General features: G+C 43.6%; 1 long non-coding RNA gene across 1 annotated transcript in view; it reads left to right on the top strand.

Annotated features, from left to right (window-relative positions):
- The first annotated feature begins 202 nt into the window (after nucleotides 1-202).
- LOC147015238 (uncharacterized) overlaps nucleotides 203-13,253 on the top strand; it is a 74,841-nt gene continuing 61,790 nt past the window's right edge. The window contains exons 1-2 of the long non-coding RNA XR_015050249.1: nucleotides 203-8,019; nucleotides 8,898-9,067. This is a non-coding gene — a long non-coding RNA (uncharacterized LOC147015238). The remainder of the gene's footprint in view (nucleotides 8,020-8,897; nucleotides 9,068-13,253) is intronic.

The following is a 13,253-nucleotide window of genomic DNA, read 5'->3' as shown; positions in this document are numbered from 1 at the left end:
TTGACCTACCTCATCTAACGCTTCAACAATTGGGCAAAATTTTACCCCAGCCTCCAAGATTCGATTCACACACCAAATTCTGTTCTCTTCCCATGAACCATTTTCTCAAGAAATTAAAATTTTTAACACTTATAGGCTTGTCTTTTCATAAGTCCATTTGATAATTGCAGTAAATGTTTACTTGGTGTCACAGCTAAATGTTTACCCCTCCTTGGGATACATCTGCAGTTCAAATGTCCTAGCTATTATTCATTATCTGAGTCACTGTCATCTGCCGCTGTAGGAGGATTGTTCGGGTTTCGACAAGACATGGAACAGATGCATCCCAATGAGCACTGCATCTGCTTCTTGACGCAGCTGCACCGAAAAGAAGAGCATTTGCTTGTGTTGCATTTACATGTGACTAGTTCTCGACAGGAAGTAGGCATCGGATCTTGAGTCATCAGAACTGACGTCATTCTCTGCTGATGAAATTTCCTCCCATAGCCTCCTGCTGGTGGTAGGTTAGGAGCTGCAATGGGGGCAGAACACCATATCAGACACTGGTGCTGGCATCGGAGTAGGTGATGTGTGAGTGCATCCTGTGTCGGTGGGAGTTTCTCCAAATCCCCTCCTCTGTACAACATTTCCAACCAGAGGGAGTTCAACCAGGAACCTTGATCTTGTCACATGGTAGACGACAAGACCAGTGGCAATATGTTTGGGAGTATTATTTCTTCCACCAGCAAAGGTGTGGACGATACCCTGGCCTAGATTCAGTATCTTCTGCTGAATATCAGTCTTCTGTCAATGTATTCATCTTCATGTTTGCAACCTGACAATATTCACTACAAAGTGTGTACAAACTGTCTGGTATGCCCTTGAATCATGTCGAGTTAAGTTATAGCCTTTCAGACCCCAATCATCTGACAGATCACACTTCAGCTTTGACGAAACATGCTGGAGTGACTAGAGAAATTCCTCTTCCGGTGCAAGGGGACCTTTATTTCAACAATGCGCAGTTTCAAGTTCCTCTGTGCAGTCTTTGAGTGCTTCGACTGAATGATCTGTCCAGGCAGGATAAATGAACATCATAATTGGTTCTGCTTACGCTGGGCCCGAAATGATATTTTCTCTCTATGGTGATTCTGTAGTTTCTTTTTCAGCACATCCGTTGTAGCTGGGTGTGCTTCCAGTCCACACAAGGACAGTATTTGGCTGTACTTTTTAAAGATAGAATTCATAGGAAAAATTTGTCCTTGCTCAAAGCCAAAATCAAGAACTTTGACTTGTCTTCTCCATGCTGTTTCGTGTGGTGTCTCACTTAAAGCTTCAGATTCCATTGTTTTACTGCTGGCCCCACCTTTTCTGCCTGATGTTTGCAGGATTTATGGCAGTGAGCTTCTCAAGCATTCAGATCATTTTCGCATATTCAACATTTTAGCCGATGATTATTTTTGTCAACTTTTTAAAATTACCATTTCAATGTCCAAGGCAACATTTGCACTTGTGCATGATTGACATGACAACATGATTGCATGATTGACAAAAGGTGCATTTGTTCCATTCTACCTTTCCTACTTCTTCCCTGGTTGTCGGAGCCCTTTTAAACATTTCGTCGTTACCAGTTGATGAAGTTACTGATTTAGGATTCTGTTCTGGTGCGTGGTGTGTTTCTAAGGCCAACAAATTGTGTCTGCTTGTAAACAAGGCATAACATCCTTTGTGCCAAACCTGTCCCTTTGATGTGAAGTCTTCAATATGAGGTCCCTGAGAACTCATATTTTCTGTATCTCCATGATGCAGTCGCTTAGCAAATGCCTCTTGTACCCGGGTAATACCCTGTACCCCTCCTTTAGGTGAGGGTTTTCCGCTGTATACCTGACAGAAAATGCACAACTTCCAGTTTATGGACTGTGACGTTCGCCGACGTTTTGGCTTCACCGAGGCAACTGGATCTCAAGATTCATCCATCATGTCACAAATTTACCTAGAAATGTAAAATATAGCAATACTTTGAGTATTTGAGCTTGATAACAATACTTATAGCAATACTATGAGTTATAAATTCACTACTTACTACATTTGAGTGTATTGTGTACAAAATGACCGATAATGGTACATGTATGCCAGTTAAATGAAATGTTATCGCTTTTCTATGAAAAGCACTAATATGTTAGTACATTAGAGTGATGTGTACTCACAATCTATCAAATTTATGGCAAATTTTTATTCTGTTCTGCATCTTTCACAAAAAACACAAATTTAGCAAATTTCCTGAAAATATGGGGTGGGATATTATTTTCAGCCATTGCTCGGTTACTTGACACAATATTCCAATTGTTTTAACTTTGAAATGAAACGCAGTGATTGACGTAAATTCTGATATCCCGATCAGGTGGTTTGGTTACTTAGAAACAAATTTTAATACTGCAATAAATTTTTCCAAAATTTGTAAGTGCAAAAATGCAGGAAATATCTCCATTTTTAGAACATTTACTTGCATTGTGTCCAGTTGATCCATCAGTATACTGTGAACTTTTCATACATTTTAATCATGCCTAGTAGCTATAAAACGACACATACAGTAACCTGATAGTCTGAGTGAACATACGGTTTGTTAGTATTTTGTATTTTGTTGTGGTGGTGGTAGTGGTGGAAGTGGTGTTGTAATTGGTAATATTGGCTACATGTGGCCCATGCTGCAGAACATGAACACCGTCGGATGTTGCAGTTCCGGATTATCTTGTGAAACTGGTAGTTTTTTGACAAATTTATTCGAAATCCCCTCAATGCTAGCTCATGCACATACTTACAAGCTGGCAACTAGTCAGAAAAGATGCACAGTGATCCTCTTTATGCAATCGAAATGGTTGCGTGCATGCAGGCGAAAATATTTACAGGGCACTTAACTAAGTCACTTTCTCACATCGGGCCATCTGACTAGCAGTGGAAAAGGTAAATTTAGCATTTTACAAAATCATCACTCGAGGGATGGGAGGGCATGAACAATACCAGCAGCACTTGTTGCAGCCATTCTTCTCTGTTCCATGTCGCCAAACAGTCCCACAGGCATTCTTTCCAAACATAATTGTCCATGAAATTCCAGCAGACTTCTGTGGAAGGTTATGTGGGCCCCTCTAAGCCTGACCAAATCGTGCTCTCAATTTAGCACCATAACATTCCACAGATGCACGAGTTGGTCTTCCAGTGGCAGTACTCAAATCCAATCCTTGCGGTTCACCCACATCCATCGAGCAGCCCATGCTAGGATGTCGCTGAGCCTCAGAGGAAGGCTGCTGCTGGACGCCTGCCTGGGCGGTCACCTCAGGCCTTCACTGGCCTTCGCAATGCCATCACCAAGGCATGACCCAGCCACACGCCCTAGTGGTTCTCCAACACACCTCTCACAGATGACTCGGTGGGACCACCTCAGATCCCCAACCGGGATCCAGTGAACCAGTGAAACAGAGTCCATAGCTCAGGCTGCACCGCAATGGAATTGGTGTGCTCCAAATATCCAAATTAGGTTTCCCATGTGATTAAGGCCGTGGCCAAGCCACATGCCCAAACCCCATCAATCCAGCCCCCACACTCCAGATACCACATACTGCATACCATGCACTCTGCACATCACACTTCACATACTGCATACCATGCACTCTGCACATCACACTTCACATACTGCATACCATGCACTCTGCACATCACACTCCACATGCCACACACCACATACTGCGTACCACATACTCCACATACCACAACCTCGGCATACCATACTCCACATACCACACGCTCTGCAGGACACTTTGCTGCTCACACGGTCCACCAACAAAGCCCTCAGGGGTGGATCCAGCAATTTTGGGGGGTGGAGGGTGGGGTTTTGAGGGTCCTCCCCCAGGAAATTTTGAAAAATTGATCGTCAGAAATGGCATGTCCTGTGTTCTTGGAAGTGTTCTGCGGTTCGTTGCGTTCTTCCCTGGCCCAACAGGAAAGCAGATTTGCGTAGACTAATGGGCCAAAGTGGCAAGCTTGCTCAGCCGATCCACCGACATGCACTGAGGTTGCGAAGCTTAGGGCAGGGGTTCTCCCCGCAAAAGAGATCATACAGGATGGTGGATGTGAATTATTTTATTCCTCGTAAATGATGCTGTTTTGGAATAGACGGTGCTTGTGTGTCCGAATTAAAATTTCACACACATCATGTGGGGATTTGGGGAAGTCATGGTGTATGGTCAGGGGGCAGAGATGCCAACCGACTTTCTCCCATGGAATCTCTTCGCTAGGTCTTCAGGTGCCTCAGGCAAGAAAATGAGCATTCAGCCTCACAGGAGCCTACAGGGAGGGTGCATCCAATATGGTGAAGGACGTTGATCGATAAAAATTCGTCTCCATATTATACCACACAGAAACAATTCTGCAGGCCAACCCTGTTGTGCCTCATCTGTAGTTACAGTATGGTCTGTTGCGCCGACAGACGAAAAGAAGCCGGTAATATTCCTCTTTTTCGGACCTTCCATGACACTCACTCGTTTTGTCTTAAAGCAAAGTTGGTGATATGATGATAAAATCGATACGATTGATTCCTACGGAGAGAACAGTGACCAAGTGTGTAGGCGCTCAGAACCATCGGCTGGACGAATCCACTAACGCGCTTGACAAGGGCGTTCAAAAGGGGGTGGGGGTGTGTGCACTCCCCCTCCCCCTCCCCGGATCCACCCTTGCCCCTTCTGTTGAAACTCCCAAAATCCAGGATCACTGCTCACCTCCACTCATTTGTTCCTCTTTTATTCCTGCATGTGGAACCACTGTTCTGCACCCTACAGGTATCATTCCTGCACCCTGCGGGAACATTCCTGCACCCTGTGGGGATATTCCTGCACTCTACAGGGGACGTTTCTGTGCCATAAAGGGGGCCATTCCTGCGCCCAGCAGGGGACATTCCCACACCCCATGGGGTTGCTCACACAGAGTGCGTGCTGCCCTGCATGGGGTCTGGATGAAAATTTGAAATTGCCCCAGAGGATAAGTTTGTAAAACTTTCATTTGACTTCTTCAAAACTTTTATTTGACTTCTTCAGTTGGCCCATGAAATGTTCTCCTTTTCCATGCGTCCCCCATCTCCCACGCCTCATGCTCAGAATGCACTTTGCAATGAATGAAATCAGAATGCGCTCTTCTCTCCCATAATTCAGTTAAACTCTTTCCTTTCATCTGGAGCTTAGTTTTTGCATCACCTCTTCAGCAGGCATCACCTCTTCAGCATTTTTCTTTGATGCAAAGCTCTATATCTTATGGTTCTGCCTCCATCATAAGGTCCTGTAAAAATGTTTATGCACATGGATTTTAATTGTTGATCCTTGCTAATATTCCTACGACTAACAACAACAAAAAATCTTGGGTAGACATTTTGTATCCTGGGTATTTACGACAGTTGCTATTTATATGGCAGAGGGATTTCAACCAAAAAATAATGTCGAAATAATTCCATGAACAAGTAAAAATGCTCATTTATAGTAATTATATTGTTTATGAATCAATTTTATAGTTTAGTAAACCTTATCTGCCATTTTGAATTTCCACCATTTTAAAATGTGATTTGGCCAGAAATTTTTTTGAAAATGTTCACACTCAAGTATCTCAACCTGATCTGTCAATATTTTGTGATGAAGGCTATTTCCACACTTTTGCTGACTTCATCGTGGTAAGCCCAGAATAATATAGTGATGTTTACACAATGCTGGGAAACAGGCTCTGTCAGAGGTTCAGAGCTGTTCGCCATTTTCGAGCCACTTCCAGTTTTTGAGACCCCTCGTCATAAAAAGATGACCACACATGAAAACAAAATAAGACCATTAGCTCAAAAAAGAGAACTACAACGGTACTCGGTGGAGCGCATACCTCCACCCGGCTGAGCACTGTACGTTTTGTATCCCACTGATAGGCCAGATCCGGACCTCAACCAAATTCGAATCGCCTTGTTATTGTCACCGAACCAACTTATTCACCTAGTTTTGTCATAATCTGTCCATAACTTTTTGAAATAAATATCATGATATACAATATATCGTTTTCGCCCTCTCTCTCAATGGTGAAGAATCACTTTAAAAAACATACCGGATCTGGATCTGGATTTTCACCAAAATCGAATCGATTCTTCCTTGTCACACTCACAACCTGAACACCAAGTTCCTTCCAAATCCGTCCGTAACGTTTTGAGATGTCCAGCTCACTATCAGACAGGAGTGAAAAGACAACCTCTGTCCACCTTTGGTGGCAGAGGTAACATGGAGATGCAAATGTGAGATGTCGGATACATGCTGTTTTGTGGTTTTTTTTAAAGTGTGAAACAGAATGCTGCCATTTTTCTTGAAATATTACTGTGTTGAAGAAAGTTGATGTGGAGTGTATAATATTGTGTATAATGAATTATGAGCAAGGTTACAGTGATTAACGTATCTTGTTGGCTCCTTGCCTAAATTCTGCTACTTAAACCCAATCTTGAAGGAAAAATTGCCTTCCATGATGGGTTGGCTGGAGAAGTCGCCTCTCAAACAACTGATAAAGTGGTGAGGAAAATATTGTCGTGGAACTGGCGGTCTTGGTTAAACCCCCGACTCCAAATTGTGGTGAAGGACGGTTAACACTGCCAGCCCGGATGGGGGAGCGGTTTTCCTTAATAGGAGGCGGACACGTTGATCCTCGGGGATTATAACGCATGCAGGAGGGGTGGGGCACAATGGCGGAGGGACGGAGGCATGGGGAAGCACAGCACAGGGGGTTATACTTAAACCCCACAACAAATACACGGACACATCAACTTAAAATAAACAGATGTAAGACAAATATTTACAAAGGACAATCATAAGAATATGATAATACATGAGGTAAACGAATCCTAAAGTCTAAAGTCGAGGCGCCTCAACACACAGACTAAAATACAGACAAGGGGAAACAAAATAAAAACAAATCCTTCCTTTATTCTCGAGGTGCTTCGATTTGCACGTGTAGAAGCGCGCAAAATGGTGCCAAACCGCTCTCTCGCAGCGAGAACGTTCATTAGGAAATTAGTGAGCAGTATTCAACACCAAGGCTCAGAGACCCCACGCGGCCTCTTCGTGCGTCGATCGTCCTCACCGACCCGCCGTGCTCAGAATGGTGCCATCCCCTTCGGTGACATCGACGAGGCCTTAAGGAGTCGATCGGCAAAAACAAATGTTGTTTGTTGCTTGTGATGTTTTTTTTTTCAAGTTTACATCAAGTAAAGGATTCCGAAAACTTTGAATGGATCTCTTCCAAGTTTGGGTAAGTGTGATTTTTACCTGTGATCACAGGTGATGTGAATGCATTAATGATGACATTGAAATGTGCCCTTTGACGGTAATAAAAGAATAGTGCAATTTGAAAGAATAACTTTTACCATCAATCATTTTCCTCTTCCCCAAACTTAATGTAGCTTTCCTTGTGCTTGTTTCCCAACAAATTATGCTTTTTAAAAATGATGTGTAAAGTGCCATCTACATACAGTATGTACGCTTACCTGACTATTTTGAACTCTCTCCCCCCTTTCCATTTTTTATACTCCTGTCTCCTCCCGTGCACACCTGCCCTCCCTCCCATTCTTCGTACACAATTTCTCCCGATTTGTCACCCTTTCCTTCTCGTTAATTTCCTCAATCTACCATTGTTTATGTCTTTCCAAAAGTTCATTTTTTTCCTTGAATTGTACTTTTCAAGAGCCCCCCCCCCTGTTCTAAGTGGTGTGCCTCCTCTCATCTTGCAAAACAGGTTTTATCACCCATCCGAAGGACTGTTAAGTACCGATGTGGAGTTTCAAAATGTTTTCAGGTAAGAACGGTACGCTTCTATAAGAGGCATTTGGAACGCGACGTTCTGTTCCATTTGCCTGTGTCGAGTCAATCGAGTTCTCGCACGACAGATTTTACAAATGTGGAAGGAACGAAGAAGAAGATGTACATTGTCAACCTTGGAACACGATGATGATTATTCATTTGACACTCAAGAGTCTGCTCAATCCAGGTGTGTCTGAGGACCCCGGCACAGGGAGTTTGACATACATTGCCGTTATCTGCAGGTTCATTGATTATTATGTCGCATACATTGCCATTATCAGTAGCTTTATTGATTATTGATTTAATAGGATATTTAATTACCACTTCTTTTCACATTAAGGCTAAATTGGATCAATGAGGATGGATATTAATTTTTTTTTTTATTACATTCACCATGGCTAGTCAATCATATGTGTGAAGCTTTGCATCAGTCTGTTAAGCGGTTCTGGAGAAGAAGGATTTTAAATGTTTTTATTTTCAATCCTCTATGGCCGTCAGACCACGTGACCGATGACATCATAAATTTAATTATTCACTGACATCGGATCATAAATCAGATATATGAAGTTTCATATTTTTCATCTAAGGATTTTGATTCAATCAATTATGGCTGGAATACCACTTCACCGATGACATCATCGTTAAACCCAATGGGGAGTTGATGACATGCCAAGTTTCAATTTTTTTCGTTGAGCGGTTTCGGAGAAAAAGTTGTCCAAATTTTTTCCTTTTATACAATATGGCTGCCATTTGACCGATGACAATCATAATATGACCTGTGACATCAGAGTTATCAAAACATATTCTCCATGGGGAGTCCCTCCTTTGTTTCAAGTTTTGTATCGATCAAACAGGTGGTTTTTCATCGATCGGACTACCCTTTGGGGCAAGACCAAAAATTGAAAGCTGACTGGCCTTGGATGATTGTATCTAGTTACTAGCACTTTTTGAACAACCTCGTATGAACATTATTTGCTTTCCAGTTTACTTTTTTCAGGCTTTTATGAAGCAATAACAATGAACTGTTTGCCAGAAAATGATGTTTGGCACCTCTTCTCTTGCCAGGCACTGGTGTTGGTAAATGGACCAGTTGTGAGGTCGGGCTCCTCACTCTACATTCTGTAAACAAATGGCGCATGCAATGGAGCCAAGAGATACACCAGAAGATTTCCTTGGAGGGACATCACAAGAAATGTCAAGACTAAAAAATCATAAAAACAATGTCGGCAAAAATGGTAAACGCTCAGGAGGTTTTGTCCAATTTTTCCTTCCTTGTATCTTTATGATGACATTTATTTTGACAGCTTATCCTGTTGTGGCTCAATCATGGTCACTGTGAACTTCGAAACCTATTTTTAAATGGTCTGCGTAACTTGCTGTGTTGCAGTCCGACCGTCCTTCTGTTTCAGCACTCTTGGTTCTTGTGATGCCACAGTTCGCTCTTCTAATGTATTTGTATCATGGCAACCTTTTTCTTGAGAAGTACCAGAACCTATTTATCTCTGCCACTGAGGGTAAGGGAGGTTATGTTTTCAGCCCTGTCTGTCTGTCTGTCTGTCTGTGAGCAGGGTATCTCAAAAATTGTGAATGGATTCGGACGAAACTTGGTGGACATGTTGGGTGTGTGACAAGGACGAATTGATTCGATTTGGGTGAGGATCCGGATCCGGATCCGGATATGAGAATTTTAAAAAATTTCAAGTGATTATTCCCCATTGAGAGATCGAGCCATATAATAAAGGATATATAGCATGATATTTCAAAATGTTGTGGACGGATTATGACAAAACTTGGCGGATGAGTTGGGCAGGTGACGAGCACAAGGTGATTCAATTTTGGTTCAGGTCCAGATCTGGCCTATCAGTGGGATATAAAACGTAAATTTTTCAGCGTAGCGGAGGTGTGCGCTCTACCGAGTGCCATTCTAGTTATTTTCAAATATTTCATGTGGAGTCATGGTGTGATGAATACAGGCTACAACAAAAGACTAATCGATACGACGACAGCCACTAACAAGTGATGTTTTATTGGTAAAGTTGAGTATTATTATGACGAGCAGAGTACCCGCATTATAATGACTTCCAGGATAAGCCAACCTTGTTTCAAGCATGCAACACGTTCTTCTGACGCATTCCTATATTTGGGTGGTGTATAGGAAAAATAAATTACCAGGGTAACTTTCATGAAGCAAAAACATACCTACTGCTTATAATTCAAAACACCTCACTGCACTGGAAAACGTGGGGACAGGAATACTGTACTGTAAATGGTGGAGGATACCCTCCCACCACCTGAATTCAGAGCTACACGATACACATATACATTGAGAATTTGCATCCCCCCCCTCCCCTCCAAAACCACCAGTAAAGATAAAAACACCATCCATCCATCCACTGGGACCATACTCTGTGCAGAGCGTTGGTGTGCCTCAGCGGTCTCCTTTCTATTGGGCACAATCGTGGAAGGGTCACCATTCCGACGCAGTATACCAGCATGCTGGCACTCATTTTGCCGACCTCGGAAGGATGACAGACTGAGTTAACCCCACCTGGTATTAATTCAACAGCTGAGCGGGATGTGAACTCAGGACCCTCAGATCCCAAGCCCGCCACCCTAACCATAAAGCCAACACCAGGCATGTAAAAAACACCCCAATACACTAATTGGGGTCATGCTGATCCTATGTAGCAAGTCTTGAAATAATCAGCCCAGAACTATAGGAGGAGTAGCGTGACAGACAGACACACACACACACCGGTCCATGAATTAGAGTAAAGATTATGATTCTTTATGTTTGAAAGTACCTGGATTGCTCTGTCCGTACATCCCTCTGTCTGTCGCACTGTTTGTGTTTGGGTGTTATTCAGGCGTTATGTCTGGAACGGCATTACGTTTAGTGCTAGGCTGGGCCTTAACAGCGGTGACTTGGTTTTGGTTTGGAGACGATCTGAGATGGTGGTGAACAGCTGTCTTGAAGACCTGGAGGGAAGAATGAGATTGAAGATGTGGAAGTTGGTTCCACAGGTGGGAAAAAAAGAGGAACAAATGAGTAGAGGTGAGCACATATCCTGGATTTAGGTAGTTCACCAGAAGGGGGTTGACTATGGACCGTGTGTGCCCTGCAGTGACTGGGTGGTGGGGTGGGGGACCAAATACAGAAAGAGCAGAGGGTACAAGACCAGAGAGGATCAAGGTGGGAGAAGACAGAAAGACCACTGACCTGTCTGTGATGGTGAAGTGATTTACCCAGAGACTCAGCTTCATCGGGGGAGATTCTAATGATCTTGAAGGCCTTGATTTCCACGGCATCAAACTAAGCAAGATGTGAGGCAGTGGAGCCAGCCGAGTGGGGACAGCAGCACTCCATCAAGCTGCAGATGAAGGCCTTGTGGAATGTAGGTTAATAAAATCAGTTTGTAGAAAATCCCATGAGGGAGGGTGAGGGTGTGGTGTGAGACCTTTTTCAAGCAATTATCTCAATTTAGTGGAGAGGTGGAGGTAGTAGAAGAGTAGGGGGACAAGTGATCATAACATGTTGTGCAACTATATTGTTGAGCTGTGGACCGGGTGGAAGGATAATGCTGTTAAATTTCTGGAAGGAAAACTTTGAGGGTATGAAAAGTGGGTGAGGGTGAGACTTTGACCATGAGAAATTGAGTTATTGATGAAATGTGCAACTCTGCCACTAGGGCAGGGTTCAGGCCTATCAAAATGGAGGAGACAATAGTTGGGGAGAGATATTGAGGAGTCAGGGACATCCTGTGGCAAGAAGGATTCTGTTACATAATTGATGTCTGGTTTATTGGCAGTCTGAATTGAGAGATCTGTCAGGTTGGTGCAGAGACCTCGGACGTTTGAGGTCCACACAGTTAGGGACAGGGGAGGGGGTGTTAGGAGGATACGGGACAGGTGGGCAGAGGCAGCCTTAGTCATTGGGGGGCCCCATGCAAAACGCAATAGTGGCCCAGTGGGGCCCTGTGAGCCCTATTAATCTGTAATCGCACTAAAACACACATTTTGGTGTCCGTCTGTCCAACGTCGATGTATTCGGTCGTTACTAATGCAATCTCAACCAAGTGAACTTGCCAAGGGGAGTACGGAGCATAAGGCACAGGTTGTATCAACCTTATTTGCCCTCCTCACGAGGAGTTATGGTGGGGAAACGAAAATTATCCTTATAAATGTGAGGGGAGGGGAAGGGAAGACAGCGTACTTTTCATTACATCCTTGTGTGCAGTAATGATTAATATAATTTTGGTAATGAAAGCAGATCGCAAAAAATGGTGAAAAAGCACACTGCAAACATAATTGTTGAATAAAAGGACCCCTGTTGGACTGTATCACCATGGTTTGCAAAAGCAGCTTGTAGTGTGTGGTGATCCAGTTGATTAATTATTTTCATTGCATTCAATAAAGTTCCACTTTCTGCACATTCCTAAATCTTTTCTTCACTCAATATAATCATCCGACCAGTAGAAAAAGTAAAATTTAATGCTTTGCCAATTTCACATTTTCTTGTGCAAATATGGAGGGATCGCAGCCTTTTTTTATTTTTTATTTTGTATACCTTGTTGAGGCTCATATGAGAGCTAACACACAACGCACAGCAACGGGGGCATGAGACAAGAGGGGAGGGAGTGGGAAGGACAAAACAGTGGGGAACAGAGACATTAGGAGATCTGTGGAAAGGAGAGGGATGGGGTGGGGAATATGGGAAATACAAGATGGACATTATCGGGACTTTCAGGAAGGAAAGCAGGGAATTTGAAGGAGTGGGTTTGGGGTGGATTAACGGGGGTGGAAAAGATCGAGGTTTTGGATGGGGGATGATAAGAGGTGGTGGTGAACAACTGTTTTGAAAGCCTGGAGGGAATAGTGGGATTGAACGGAGTGTGAGAGTTTATTCCAAAGGCGGGGAAAAAGAGGAATGAAAGAGTGAAGGTGAGCAGTGATTCGTGATTTTGGTAGTTTTACCAGAAGGGGGTTATTAGCAGACCTTGAGCGCCCTGCGGAAATATGGTGGGGACAAATCGCAGTGAGAGCGGGGGGGGGGGCGCGAGGCAGGGGAGGAGACGGTAGAAGATGGAAAGACAACCGACCTACCTGCGGTGAGAGAGTGAGAGGCCCAGAGACTTGGCCTCATTGTGGGAGATACCAATTATCCTAAATGCCTTGGTTTCTACAGCGTGAACCCGAGAAAGGTGAGAGGCAGGAGCACCAGTCCAGGGGAGGCAGTACTCCATCAGGCTGCGGATGAAAGCTTTGTATGTGGTCAGGAGCTCAGGTGGGCTGAGTAAGGAATTTGCACGACGGAGGATTCCCAGTTGGCGACTGGCTTGGAGGCCATGTTGTAAATGTGGTTTTCCCAGGAAAGATCACAGCAGATAGTGAGACCCAGAAGCTTGAATGAAAGGACTTCTT

The sequence above is a fragment of the Eptatretus burgeri genome, chromosome 12 (assembly GCF_056783735.1).
Source record: "Eptatretus burgeri isolate ZD-2024b chromosome 12, Ebu_testis_v1, whole genome shotgun sequence".
Lineage (NCBI taxonomy): Eukaryota > Metazoa > Chordata > Myxini > Myxiniformes > Myxinidae > Eptatretus > Eptatretus burgeri.
The sequence above is the reverse complement of the archived record's forward strand: the minus strand, read 5'-3'. Positions and strand labels throughout refer to the sequence as shown.